Source organism: Xyrauchen texanus, chromosome 9 (genome assembly GCF_025860055.1).
Source record: "Xyrauchen texanus isolate HMW12.3.18 chromosome 9, RBS_HiC_50CHRs, whole genome shotgun sequence".
NCBI classification, from domain to species: domain Eukaryota; kingdom Metazoa; phylum Chordata; class Actinopteri; order Cypriniformes; family Catostomidae; genus Xyrauchen; species Xyrauchen texanus.
Genome location: NC_068284.1, coordinates 14,875,304 through 14,889,148, shown reverse-complemented (window position 1 = coordinate 14,889,148; position 13,845 = coordinate 14,875,304). Strand labels below are relative to the sequence as shown.

Here is a 13,845-nt window from a genome sequence, read left to right as displayed (position 1 = left end):
TATATATATATATATATATATATATATATATATATATATATATATATATATATATATATATAATATTATTCATTTTGAAAATTTCTCTGCAATTTTCAGAAGACTTTGAAGGAAGCAATGCTAATAATTTAGTTTTTATTAAATAAGCATTTTGACCATTGTGTGGCACTGTCTCCAAACTGCAAACTGCCTCATGATCCATGGAATCTAAAGACACAAAATTCTTACTTGCAGGACAAACATTACAAATGTTATGGTCCAAAATGGCAAATTTTGATATTTCTTGACCCATAGGTGGTACTGTCACCAAACTGTGCATACTCCCTGAGATCATGGTTCTGATAAAGCATACCAAATTTTGTTTAGATGGGACAAAGCTTTGCCGAGATAAAGTCTCACTTCCTGTTTTTGTCGACCTCGTTAACTTCACGTTGGCATAAAAAAAATCCTTGGCCTGTCTTGGGAGGATCGGACACCCCATACAGAGATACTGGCCAACACTAACACCCTCTGTATGGAATCAGTGCTGGCCAGATGTCATTTTCGCTGGCTTGGGCATGTCATCTGCATGCTGGAACACTGGTTATCACGTCAAGTCCTGTATGGCCAAATCCCTACAGCAAAATTAGCTGTTGGTGGGCAGAAGAGGTGTTTTAAAGACTGCAGCAGAAACATCCTGAAATGCTGTGGCATTGATCCCACTCATGTTGAGACTCTGGCTCACGACAGGTCTGTTTGGCATGCTTCTTGTGCCAGTGTAGACTGAAGAATTGCATCAATCCGTACAACAACGGAGGAATGAAAGACGTGCTCAATGCCACATATGGGCTGCTGGCACTGCCCTAGCATCCGGCTTCTCCTGCCTCACCTGCAACGGAGTGTGTGGTTCTTGGATCTGTCTCAACAGCCACATGAAGTGGCATCAGCATCAACCCAGCTGATTCCATTCCTTGAAGCAAGCGTTATCATTGGAGACAATGGACAGCTAATAGAAGAGAATATTTGGATACTGCCCTCATGAAAAACATAAATAGTGGCAAAACATCCATTGCTAAACTCTCACAAATGATGAACCTATGCTAGTATGCATAGTTACTATGATTGATGTGCTACTGCAATCTGAATAGAAAAAGAAAAATCTGATCTGGCCACTTATAACTTGCAGTTTGAACAGTCAACCTAAAAAAAATCTGATTTGAACAAAACCATAGATATTTTGGGTGGGCTCTTTTGACTTGGGGCGCTAAACAGTGCCCTAGTAATCCCAAAGCAATAACAATTTAAAAATCGAGTTACTTATGTTGGTATATTTCCTGTCTATTGTGTGACAGTCTCAATTGTTTAACCCTTTAGAATCAAACGTACAAAACCATACATGTTCATTTGCTGTAATTCACTACAAGTGTTGCACAGCTAAGATTTCCAACCACGATCTGAGATCTACCACTCAGGTTCACTCTGACAATCACTGCTTTGACTGGGCTCACCACCCATGGGTTATTCTCTGTAGTTTTGTGACAGTCACAGAAGTGCTTAGTTCAGGTAGCCCCATAACAAGAGGTGTCATCAATCACACTAGTACCTGGCTTAAGATGCTAGAATGGCTGAACGTTGATAAGTATTGAGTGTTAAGCAGGGGTTTTAATTGCTATGGGCCTCAGGGTCTATGGAAGGAGACAAATTACTTTTTTAATGTTAGTTGTCTGATTAATTTTGGCACAGCTCTTAAGTCAAGGTACGATTGATTACAAACAACAGACCTATCCATGGAGCTGGATTTGATTTCTCATTTTAAAAAGTAGACCGATGAATAAAGACATTTGTTTTAGGCTTTCAAGATACCATCTCTATGCATTATTGACTAGTGCCATGTGATAACGCCAGCTTCAGCTGAAACAAACACCTTTCATTCTTTGTGTACTTTGTTATAACACTAACCTACACACCATTTTTTTCTTGCTGTATTTCTCTCTCCCTCGTTCCCCAGCCCTTTAAGCATTCCATCATGGTGAGGGTAAAGCTGCTGAGCGGCAGACGGCATAAAAGTGATTTATGTAGGGCCAACTTGAGTGCTGTTGGGGGAAGCCTGTGCAGCCGGTCTCTCAACTCCTGGCCATTGTTCCACTCAGCCCCACTGCGGCTATAGCAGCACTCTGCTCTGATCCCTCACCTCAGCTTTAAATCCCCTCTACACACCTACTGTAAGCCCCAATGCTAGAAACACTTCAAAATCTGTGATTTTTAGTAGGAATGGGTCTAATTCACTTCTATATAATTCAGTTGCACAGACTAGATGGAGATAGATTTGTATTTTCTTTTTAATCTTTAGTGTGCGTTTCGAAGTGATTTGAAAAGTTATTTTTGAAATTGATAAGACTTGAGTGCTAAGGAACGTGGCAAGCATGAAGACCCTTACAGACAAGGAACAATGACCATTTGCAATCTTTTTTGTTTATAAGACTGTGGCTACCTGTGCCATATTAATAACTTGAAATGCCTTTGTGGATTTCAAGGTATTGAGAACCAATAAACTGATCATAGAAGCAGCAAAAACAAGTCATGCTGACCAAACCTGGACCTCTTGAAATTAGGATTTCCCCTTATCCCTCTGGGGTCTGAGGGCGTTTTGGGCCCTGGAGAAGTTTTGACATGCCTAGACATTTGTGCTTTTTTCAGTTGCTTAAAAACATTAATGGCTAAAGTTAGGGTTGGGCGATGTCCCCTAAATTGGCAGTTGACTATGTTGACAGTAAAACATCACGATGGACGATGATATCGTCGGTGGGGTGGGGGGGGTTATATAATTTCATATAATTTTCAAAAATTATATGAAAAATTATAATTTCGTTATTTTACTAACCCAACTAATGACTCGTCGGCGCTTTTATCAGTAGGTTGCACGACACGTGAAGCATTTATTTTTTTAGCTTTCACTTAAGAAGAGTTGAGCACTTTTTATTTTAATATATCTCTTTACATAAATACTATTTTCCACTTAAAAACTATAATTTCATTATTTTACTCACTGATGAGCAAAAGGTCGAGGCAGAAATGACCATGTACCTGCAGGAAATGGCCATTGATGGGGAAGAGGACCCGCTGACTTGGTGGAAAACGAACGACAAAAGGTTTCCGTTCATGGCAAGATTAGCACGGAAATATCTGTGCATATGTGCTACCAGTACTCCATCAGAGCGGGTCTTCAGCACAACGGGTAGTGTAGTTACTCCAATCCGCAGCTTATTAAAACCAGATAAAGTGAATATGTTGGTATTCCTGGCCAGAAACATCGAAATTTAAACATGGTCTACGGTGAAAGATATTAGAATTCTTTACGCATTTTTCACTATCCGTTGCGGAGCTATTCGATTTTGCATATTATTTTTTAAACGTTCATTTGTGTAGTTCATATGACCACTTTACAATATTTCAATAACATAATTTATTTTGTAGCCTGTGCTGAAGTTAATTGTGCTGCTAATTATAAGTGAAATGTTAATGCTGAGTTTCGGTCTGAGTGTTGTACCCGTTTTCATGTTCTTTATTTGTTGTTCCTCTATGTTTTAATAAATGTGTGTTATTCATATTCACCTTGTTTCTTTCATTTGATTTGACATTATGGATTTATGGCCAAGGAAATTTTTCTTTAAAAGTATTAACCAGACAAAAGTTATTTGACGTTCACTGGTCTGGGTTTATCTTAAACTGCCGCTTCAGTGTATACAAGAGCTATGAGACAATGAGCAAGATTTTCTGAGACACTACAACTACTAATAATTCATTAATAAAGGCTATTTTCTTGTAGCCTACAACATAAAATATTTTAATCTAAATGTACAGTGTAAAACATGTAAAAAAAAGACAAGAAGCTAACAATGTCAAGATCAATATTTGTGTAGCCTGCCTGACACGGTATTTTCACAGACTAACACGTCACGTCTCTGACATATACTACAGTATTTAAAATAGCATATATGCATTAGTTATATTCTCAATTTAATTTACAGAGCAATCCCTGCAAAGTTTTTAGGTTAACTATAGAAGAGACTAGGATTAGTGAGTCACACTAGCAAGACTCGCAAAAGGGGGCGTGGCATCACGATGGTGGCTCTACATCGTGATGTTGGTCAGCCATCACGATGGATGATGATATCGTCCATCGGCACAACCCTAGCTAAAGTCTGATAACACTGTATTCAGCACAAACTGAGCAACAATAATATGTGAGCAACACGTGTGTACATGTTTGTATTTTTGAGAAAATAATGTTTATGCATGGTTTTTGAAAAAACTAAAATGTTAAGTCATTGAAATAAGGCCATATAACACAAATGTGTCCACAAGACTTTTGAGAACTGTATCTTGTACAGAATTGTCTGAAGTTTGGCTGCAAAATGATGTGAAAACCATCCTTCTCTCTCATTCATACAAAACAATATAGTAATTTAACTTTTGTTAGTCACTTTTCGTGTTAGAAAGGTCATATGTGAGGAGGTGTGAATTATCATGAATATTGATGTAATTCACACCTGAGGAGACAAAGACACCCTTCCCCTGGGCCTATCAATGTAAGGAGACTTAATGATCAAAATCAAGTTTCAAGTTAAAAGAAATAATCTGACTATACATTTTCTTTACATAAAGGCTTAAGTTTTAGACCTACACTACCGTTGAAAAGTTTTAGAAGTCTCTACTGCTCACTAAGGCTGTATTTATTTTATTAAAAAATACAGTATAAACAGCGATATTGTGAACTCTTTTTACAATTCAAAAGAACAGTTTTCTATTTAAATATATTGTAAAATGCTTTTTGTGATCAAAGCTGAATTTTCAGCATAATTTCTGCAGCCTTCAGTGTCACATGATCCTTCAGAAATCATTATAATATGCAGATTTTATAATATGGGCATATTTACCTCACATTTGACACCTTTACACCCCAACACATATTTGCAAGCACAAGCTTCGTTGATGATAATGAGGCAGCATAAACACTAGTTAAAATATAATCTAAACATGTACAGTGGGTACGGAAAGTATTCAGACCCCCTTAAATTTTTCACTCTTTGTTATATTGCAGCCATTTGCTAAAATCATTTACGTTAATTTTTTTCCCTCATTATTGTACACACAGCACCCCATATTGACAGAAAAACACAGAATTGTTGACATTTTTGCACATTTATTAAAAAAGAAAAACTGAAATATCACATGGTCCCAAGTATTCAGACCCTTTGTTCAGTATTTAGTAGAAGCACCCTTTTGATCTAATACAGCCATGAGTCTTTTTGGGAAAGATGCAACAAGTTTTTCACATCTGGATTTGGGTATCCTCTGCCATTCCTCCTTGCAGATCCTCTCCAGTTCTGTCAGGTTGGATGGTAAACGTTGGTGTACAGCCATTTTCAGGTGTCTCCAGAGATGCTCAATTGGGTTTAAGTCAGGGCTCTGGCTGGGCCATTCAAGAACAGTCACGGAGTTGTTGTGAAGCCACTCCTTCGTTATTTTAGCGGTGTGCTTAGGGTCATTGTCTTGTTGGAAGGTGAACCTTCGGCCCAGTCTGAGGTCCAGAGCACTCTGGAGAAGGTTTTCATCCAGGATATCCCTGTACTTGGCCGCATTCATCTTTCCCTCGATTGCAACCAGTTGTCCTGTCCCTGCAGCTGAATAACACCCCCACAGCATGATGCTGCCACCACCATGCTTCACTGTTGAGACTGTATTGTACGGGTGATGAGCAGTGCCTGGTTTTCTCCACACATACCGCTTAGAATTACTGCCAAAAAGTTCTATCTTGGTCTCATCAGACCAGAGAATCTTATTTATCACCATCTTGGAGTCCTTCAGGTGTTTTCTAGCAAACTCCATGCAGGCTTTCATGTGTCTTGCACTGAGGAGAGGCTTCCGTCGGGCCACTGTGCCATAAAGCCCCGACTGGTGGATGGCTGCAGTGATGGTTGACTTACTACAACTTTCTCCCGACTGCATCTCTGGAGCTCAGCCACAGTGATCTTTGGGTTCTTCTTTACCTCTCTCATCAAGGCTCTTCTCCCCCGATAGCTCAGTTTGGCCGGACGGCCAGCTCTAGGAGGGGTTCTGGTTGTCCCAAATGTCTTCCATTTAAGGATTATGGAGGCCACTGTGCTCTTATGAACCTTAAGGGCAGCAGACATTTTTTTGTAACCTTGGCCAGATCTGTGCCTTGCCACAATTCTGTCTCTGAGCTCTTCAGGCAGTTCCTTTGACCTCATGATTCTCATTTGCTCTGACATGCACTGTGAGCTGTAATGTCTTATATAGACAGGTGTGTGGCTTTCCTAATCAAGTCCAATCAGTATAATTAAACACAGCTGGACTCAATTGAAGGTGTAGAACCATCTCAAGGATGATCAGAAGAAATGGACAGCACCTGAGTTAAATATATGAGTGTCACAGCAAAGGGTCTTAATACTTATGACCATGTGATATTTCAGTTTTTCTTTTTTAATAAATGTGCAAAAATGTCAACAATTCTGTGTTTTTCTGTCAATATGGGGTGCTGTGTGTACAATAATAAGGAAAAAAAAATGAACTTAAATGATTTTAGCAAATGGCTGCAATATAACAGAGTGAAAAATTTAAGGGGGTCTGAATACTTTCCGTACCCACAGTATATAAAATCTCGGTTTATTTTGGACTGGTTTACAACTGCTGTTAGACCTTCCTTATCATTTGTAATCAGTCAAATATTTCTCTGTTAACACATGTCATTGAACAGATTCAAATAATGCCTTGAAAAGAATTCCGTTTTAAATTAGGCCTACCTTTATTTACTTTAAACAAGTAATCAAATAGGCCTCTACAAGTGATAAAAAAATATGTGCGTTGGCACGGAAACTTGCATACACGCAAATTTGTGCTTTTCAGTTTAAACTGGACACGAGTGATACAACTGACCCAGAAAAACGCAATCTTTTCAACTTTAAAGTTTGTTTGAGTCTTTTATGGCAATAATGAAAACATTGATTGGTACCAGGTAAACGTGAAATTCAACATTGTTTTTCAGATGTATCTACAGAATGATTTTTAGGCTACTGTAGATTTGATACATTAATAGGTTTCTGATTTAGACTTTATTCTGAACAGACTTTGGGTCTGTAAATTCAAATGAGTAATTTATCATCCTAATTTTGTGTTCAGTTTTAAAGAGTGTATTAATTATCCAGAAAACAGCAGTGAATGTTTTTCTCTTTTTCACTGTTGGTTTATTAATATTCCCTACAATTTTATATGTATGAATCAAATGCAATATAAAGGACTGTGGTTATATAATAATGATTATATTAGTAGATACCATGTGCCCCCTTGGTTTTCCTTGATATTTTTTAATTATTATAAAGTGAGTCTGGACTTTATATGCATCAAACGATCATGTCTTGTGCATGCGCTCTTTTATATATATATATATATATATATATATATATATATATATATATATATATATATATAAATCGAATGTACAATCATTTATAGCTTTTTTTTTTCTTCTCTGTGCATGAATGCAGCAAGCGATGTCGGAAGATTTTATCTGCAACCACTAATCTAGAATAATTTTTTTATGTTTCACTTATCGTTATGGTGTGGATTTGGCTTTAGGAAACTGACCTGCAGTTATGTGCTACTTTATCCCAAAGCAGAAATCGAAAACTGGCCGATTTAAGTGTGATAATTCTGCTATGAAATTCTCTGTGAGAGAGTGGAAATCTTTGTCATTCAAATTATCAGTTGTACAATAGAGGCATTAAAGCAGAATGATCTGCCTGCAAATTAGGACACACTGATCTGCAAGATCATACATGTTTATTGGTTTTGTGTGTGTGTGTGTAAGCTGGGATTCAAGGCAAAATGCTTTGCCAATATAAAGTATTATTAAGCCTACATGTTCAATTGAGGGTGCTCTAACATTCACAACTCTGCAGAACCGGGCTCGCATAGCCGTCAGCTGAACTAACATGATGGCAAAACAACAAGTTACATTACTTATCTAGTAACTATTATTGAATAGTAGTGTAGCCTACTAGCTCACCTTTTGCTGCACTACATCGCGTAGCACATTGTACATAAACAGCAATGGTGTTGAAGTCGGAGTTGCTGCTGTGTTAGTCAATATTTGTATTGCTGTATACGTTGGTACTGAGTATTGGTACAGATTTCCCAATTCGATTCCGATTCACAAGCTCTTGATTCGATTTCAATTTCAACTCTATTTGATGCCAATTCATATGGGTATATTTCAGTTATAATGTCCCTTTTGCTAACAAATGAAATAAATTCTCTCCCAGCTAATGCTTTTAATTATACAGCAGACCTTCTAACTAGGTACATTAATAAATTGTATTTTAGTAGTTATATTTTATTAGTTTTTCATCATTTTGGTCACATTTTAGCTTTTTATAAAGGAACAAATCAATGTATTCAGTCAATAAATATGAGATTATATCGCATACAGTGCATCCGGAAAGTATTCACAGCGCTTCACCTTTTCCACATTTTGTTATGTTACAGCCTCATTCCAAAATTGATTAAATTCATTATTTTCCCAAAAAATTCTACAAACAATACCCCATAATGACATCAAAGAAGTTTGTTTGATATCTTTGCAAATTTTAAAAAAATAAAAAACGATCACATGTACATAAGTATTAACAGCCTTTGCCATGACACTCAAAATTGAGCTCAGGTGCATCCTGTTTCCACTGATCATCCTTGAGATGTTTCTACAACTTGATTCGAGTCCACCTGTGGTAAATTCAGTTGATTTGGAAAGGCACACACCTGTCTATATAAGGTCCCACAGTTAACGGTGCATGTCAGAGCACAAACCATGAAGTCCAAGGAATTGTCTGTAGACCTCCGAGACAGGATTGTATTGAGGCACAGATCTGGGGAAGGGTACAGAAAAATGTCTGCAGCATTGAAGGTCCCAATGAGCACAGTGGCCTCCATCCGTAAATGGAAGAGGTTTGGAACCACCAGGACTCTTCCTAGAGCTGGCGATCATAACTGGGCGATCAGGGGAGGAGGGCCTTAGTCAGGGAGGTGACCAAGAACCCAATGGTCACTCTGACAGAGCTCCAGCGTTTCTCTGTGGAGAGAGTAGAACCTTCCAGAAGAACAATCATCTCTGCAGCACTCCACCAAGCAGGCCTGTATGGTAGAGTAGCCAGACAGAAGCAACTCCTCAGTAAAAGGCACATGACAGCCCACCTGGAGTTTGCCAAAAGGCACATGAAGGACTCTCAGACCATGAGAAACAAAATTCTCTGGTCTAATGAAACAAAGATTGAACTCTTTGGCCTGAATGGCAAATGTCATGTCTGGAGGAAACCAGGCACCGCTCATCACCTGGCCAATACCATACCTACAGTGAAGCATGGTGGTGGTAGTATCATGCTGTGGGGATGTTTTTCAGGGGCAGGAACTGGGAGACTAGTCAGGATCGAGGTAAAGATGAATGCAGCAATGTACAGAGACCTCCTTGATGAAAACCTGCTCCAGAGTACACTGGACCTCAGACTGGGGCAAAGGTTCATCTTCCAACAGGACAATGACCCTAAGCATACAGCCAAGATAACAAAGGTGTGGCTACTGGACAACTCTGTGAATGTCTTTTGAGTGGCCCAGCCAGAGCCCAGACTTGAACCCGATTGAACATCTCTGGAGAGATCTGAAAATGGCTGTGCACTGACGTTCCCCATTCAACCCGATGGAGCTTGAGAGGTCCTGCAATGTAGAATGGGAGAAACTGCCCAAAAATAGGTGTGCCAAGCTTGTAGCGTCATACACAAAAAGACTTGAGGCTGTAAGTGGTGCCAAAGGTCCTTCAACAAAGTATTGAGCAAAGGCTGTGAATACTTATGTACATGTATTTTTTATTTTTTTTATTTTATATATTATTTTTTATTTATTTATAATAAATTTGCAAAGATTTCAAACAAAGTTCTTTCATGTTGTCATGATGGGGAATTGTTTGTAGAATTGAGGAACATAATTAATTTAATCCATTATGAAATAAGGCTGTAACATAACAAAATGTGGAAAAAGTGCTGTGAATACTTTCCGGATGCACAATTTGCGGATTCTATTATTTTTTACATTTTATGTTTTAATTGCATAATTTGTAATATTTACATAGATTTGTTGAACACATGCTAAAAACTGGTACTGTCTCTAAGGAAACCTGGCATTTCTGTATACAGCGTGTGTAAATGAGCGCATGTTAACGCGAGACTCGAATAGCTTGAAATTTGGTTGCAAATGTGAGTGATTTCCTGTCATTTGTAGTGGGCGGGTTGCACATAGATAAAAGTTCTTGGGATTTAAGCGTCTGGAAAATTTGTACTCGCCCCTAATTGTCAGTGCTGTATTGTTTAGTACATAAAAATATAATATTTATTATATAGCTAGCTAGCTGCTACCGATCCTCATTACCAGTTTCCATGACAGCAGAGCTAAGTAGCTGCTAGCCTGCTAATACTTACTTACAGGCTGATTTCATGACTGTGATTCAGTTGGCTAGTTGTGTGTGTGTAACTTTTCTGAACTGCTTGTGTTTTTAGCAAGGCGTACCTGATCTGATAATCTAGATGTAGAACATTGGCTATTGGCTAAATATCGAAAATTACTCCAGTTTTCTTTATCGATATAAAAAAAATTGCAATATTGTTTTACTGCCCAGCCCTAATATCAGTGATGTCTACCGTTCCCTTATGTGAGTGAGAGTCAGCCACCAATCATAGCTCTGAGTCAGAGACAGAATTTCAATCATTCCACAAAGAAAATAACTCCGTGTTCCCTCATTGTCAAATGTCTGCTGGCTTAAAAAGCTGTCCAGAATGTTAACATGCATCCATGTATCCATCTATGTATCCATGAATTTGGATTTATAATTTATTTTGTACAAAAGAGCTCTTGTTTGAGGTATTTATGGTACATTTGTATTGATGCTGTACATTGCACCTCTATGGCTCTGATTCATTCTCCAAATGGTCTAGTCATATAGCATTACATTTAACGTTCTAGTTACCATATTTAATTTTGTTTCCCTATTCTTGGGGATATATATCATGTAATTTGTTGCCATGAGATCACAGCAATATTTCAGATATGAAAGAACGGAGTTCTTATCGGTGTGCCTCAAGAAACGGTATAAATAATTAGGTCATGGATATTACTGTGCCGTTGGGTCCCACGTTGACTCAGATAATTTGTATGAGAAAGATGTATCTGTGAAGTTGATGATGGTTTGTAAAGTGCTCTGCAATCTCTGTGAATTTCACAGCCTTTAAACAACATCGGCATTAAATAAGACTGCATAGTAACAACCACAGCCATACATCCAAAAGAGACAAAGATTGCAAGAAATCCCTTTACAAGAGCACATTTATGCAAGAAACTCAAAAGCATCCATGTTTGGCTTCAGATTGAATCTACCCCTTGATTATTCTTAATTGTTTCATTTAGTCAAATTTCTTATGTCTTGTTTTTATTTTTGTCAAAGAGACTTTCAAGCAAGGTCTAATGCCTTGAGTTTTGGTGCTTTTTGATATGGTTTATTTAAACATAAAGAAACTGTACCACATTTTTTGCACAGCCACACACTGTTTATGTGTGAAAAGAGCTCATTTGTTTAAGCTTGAAAGTGTCAGTTGGCATCAGAGATTTCTCACCCACCTTGTTTGCCAAGAGACTGAGCCAGCAAACCAAGGTGGAATTTGTGCAGTTCTTAATACCACCTTTGTGGAAACCTTTTGAGCCTGTTAAAAGGGATACCATACCCAAAACCCACCCTTGTATTGTTCTGACCCTGTATTCTTTTTTTTTCTTCCAATACATGTATTATTCACCAATACATGTTGTAGTTACTCTAAATGTACCCGTAATGTCACCTTCGTGATCGTGTCCAGGCCGCATACAAGTCTACTTTATTCTTGACTGCATTGAAGATATTGTCTGTCTGTTCTACAGTATGTTAGCGTTAGCCCTTTTTTTTCTTAGTGGTGAGCTCCAGTCCCATGACAAATTAGCATGTGGCTACAGAGACAAGAGGCCTCATCGGCTTGTTCCTGAGGGATCTTCAGATCTCACAGGGTGACCCAGTTCCATCGTGCTTCTCCTTCACCTCAATTCTCCTCTTGCCTTTCCTTTTTTCCCTCCAGTTCTACATTTGCCCATGTTCATTTGAGTGTTAAGACAGCTGCTTCAGCCACCCTCTTTTCACATAGCCATTCCTTTTATCGTGGGTGTGTCAACTACACCAAAGGTAAGTCGATATCAAGACCATAGAAACATTTTGCACCAATAAAAAGTCTTTTGCCTCCCTTTCACTTTGCTCATAGTAGAGCAAATCATTTTCAGAAAAGAATAACAGGGAGTGCCACGGACACCTGCATATTGTTAGGGTTCTTTGAACTCCACTGCAGTCAAAAAAGTTGACTGCAATGCAGTAGTGCCAGCAAGCTGCATTAATATTAATGCCTGCCCATTTTCAACACAGTGGCAGGCAGCCTGTCAATCTACACTGCCTCTGGAAGGGCTCGTCACTCACAAAGCCAGTGCCTTGCTGGCACTGATTCATCGCTTTGTTGCCGACACAAGGGGGCACCAGTTCCAGACCATTTTCTATCCACTACTGGCTACTGCCTTCCTGTGAGATGCCTCTGCCAATACAGACTATCACTGATACTTGCCTTGTCCCAGGGTGCATCAATTCATGTACATCATTTTGACACACCCAAAAGAGTTCTTTTTTCAGTGGTTAATTGGAAACCAAGATGTGCTGTTTTTTTTCTTTCTATGTTAAGATTTTCTTTTAATTCTTTTTTCACAACACAATTTTATTCATCAATTTATGTTTTTAACATTTCCATTTTGCCTATTTTTAAGTTAAGATTAAAGTTATTCATTGTGTTTGCTCTTTATTTGTGTGCTTCCCCCAAAGACTGAGTAAACCATGCATTAGATAAGCAGCATTACATAGTACTCAAGGGCCATCTCAACTAATTCCAAGCCTTAAAGACTGAGCAATGCAGGTGTAAAGATGTAACCACACTGCGAGTGTGCATGGTGCGTGCACTGCAGTACAGCTGTTTTACTGCACAGCACTCCAAATGTGTACAGAGCTGCTGATAAATACTTGTATACTCTCTTCCTGCACTAAGAAACTAGAGACAGGCTTTGGGTTTTCTAGAATCCACCCTGCAGCAAAAAGTAACACTCCAGAGACTGCTACAAATTCAGTCATCTCTGAAAATGTATTCATCATTTTCTTTTTTCTTTTTTTTTTTTTTTGTACGCCTCCACATTTATTTCTGCTCATTTCACCACTACTTCCTTAAGGACATCCTTAACAATCAAATGAATTTGAAAAAAACAAACTCATCTAACCCTACATTTATTCTCATGTCCTGTTAACAGCCAGGTCAGCACTGCCTAAAGTAGTCTTCTAGAGTTTTACTTCATTCGTCATGAATGAATGAAATTGCTGGGGGATGTCATATTTGACATCAAGATGGATGAATGAATGTTTGCGTAATATGAACTCTGTAGTTACACTTTCCACAGCAGTTGGGGCACATCTGAATTCTATCTATTTCACACATACGATTCTCTGTATTTTACTATTATACCATCTATTTTACTAGATAAATACATTTTTGTCATTTTGACTAATGCACAATCCCAAACCACAAACAATCAGAAAATTTAAAATGAAATGATTAAAGTTTAAAATTATTTTGAAAGTCATGCTATTCTGTTTTTTCGATCACTGCTGTTTCTGCAATTATTCATGCATATCCCTACTAT

General features: G+C 38.2%; 1 protein-coding gene across 3 annotated transcripts in view; it reads left to right on the top strand.

The window, feature by feature from the left end:
• LOC127648958 (E3 ubiquitin-protein ligase mib1-like) overlaps positions 1–13,845 on the top strand; it is a 73,656-nt gene that overhangs the window by 39,132 nt on the left and 20,679 nt on the right. The gene's annotated exons all lie outside the window — the stretch shown is intronic.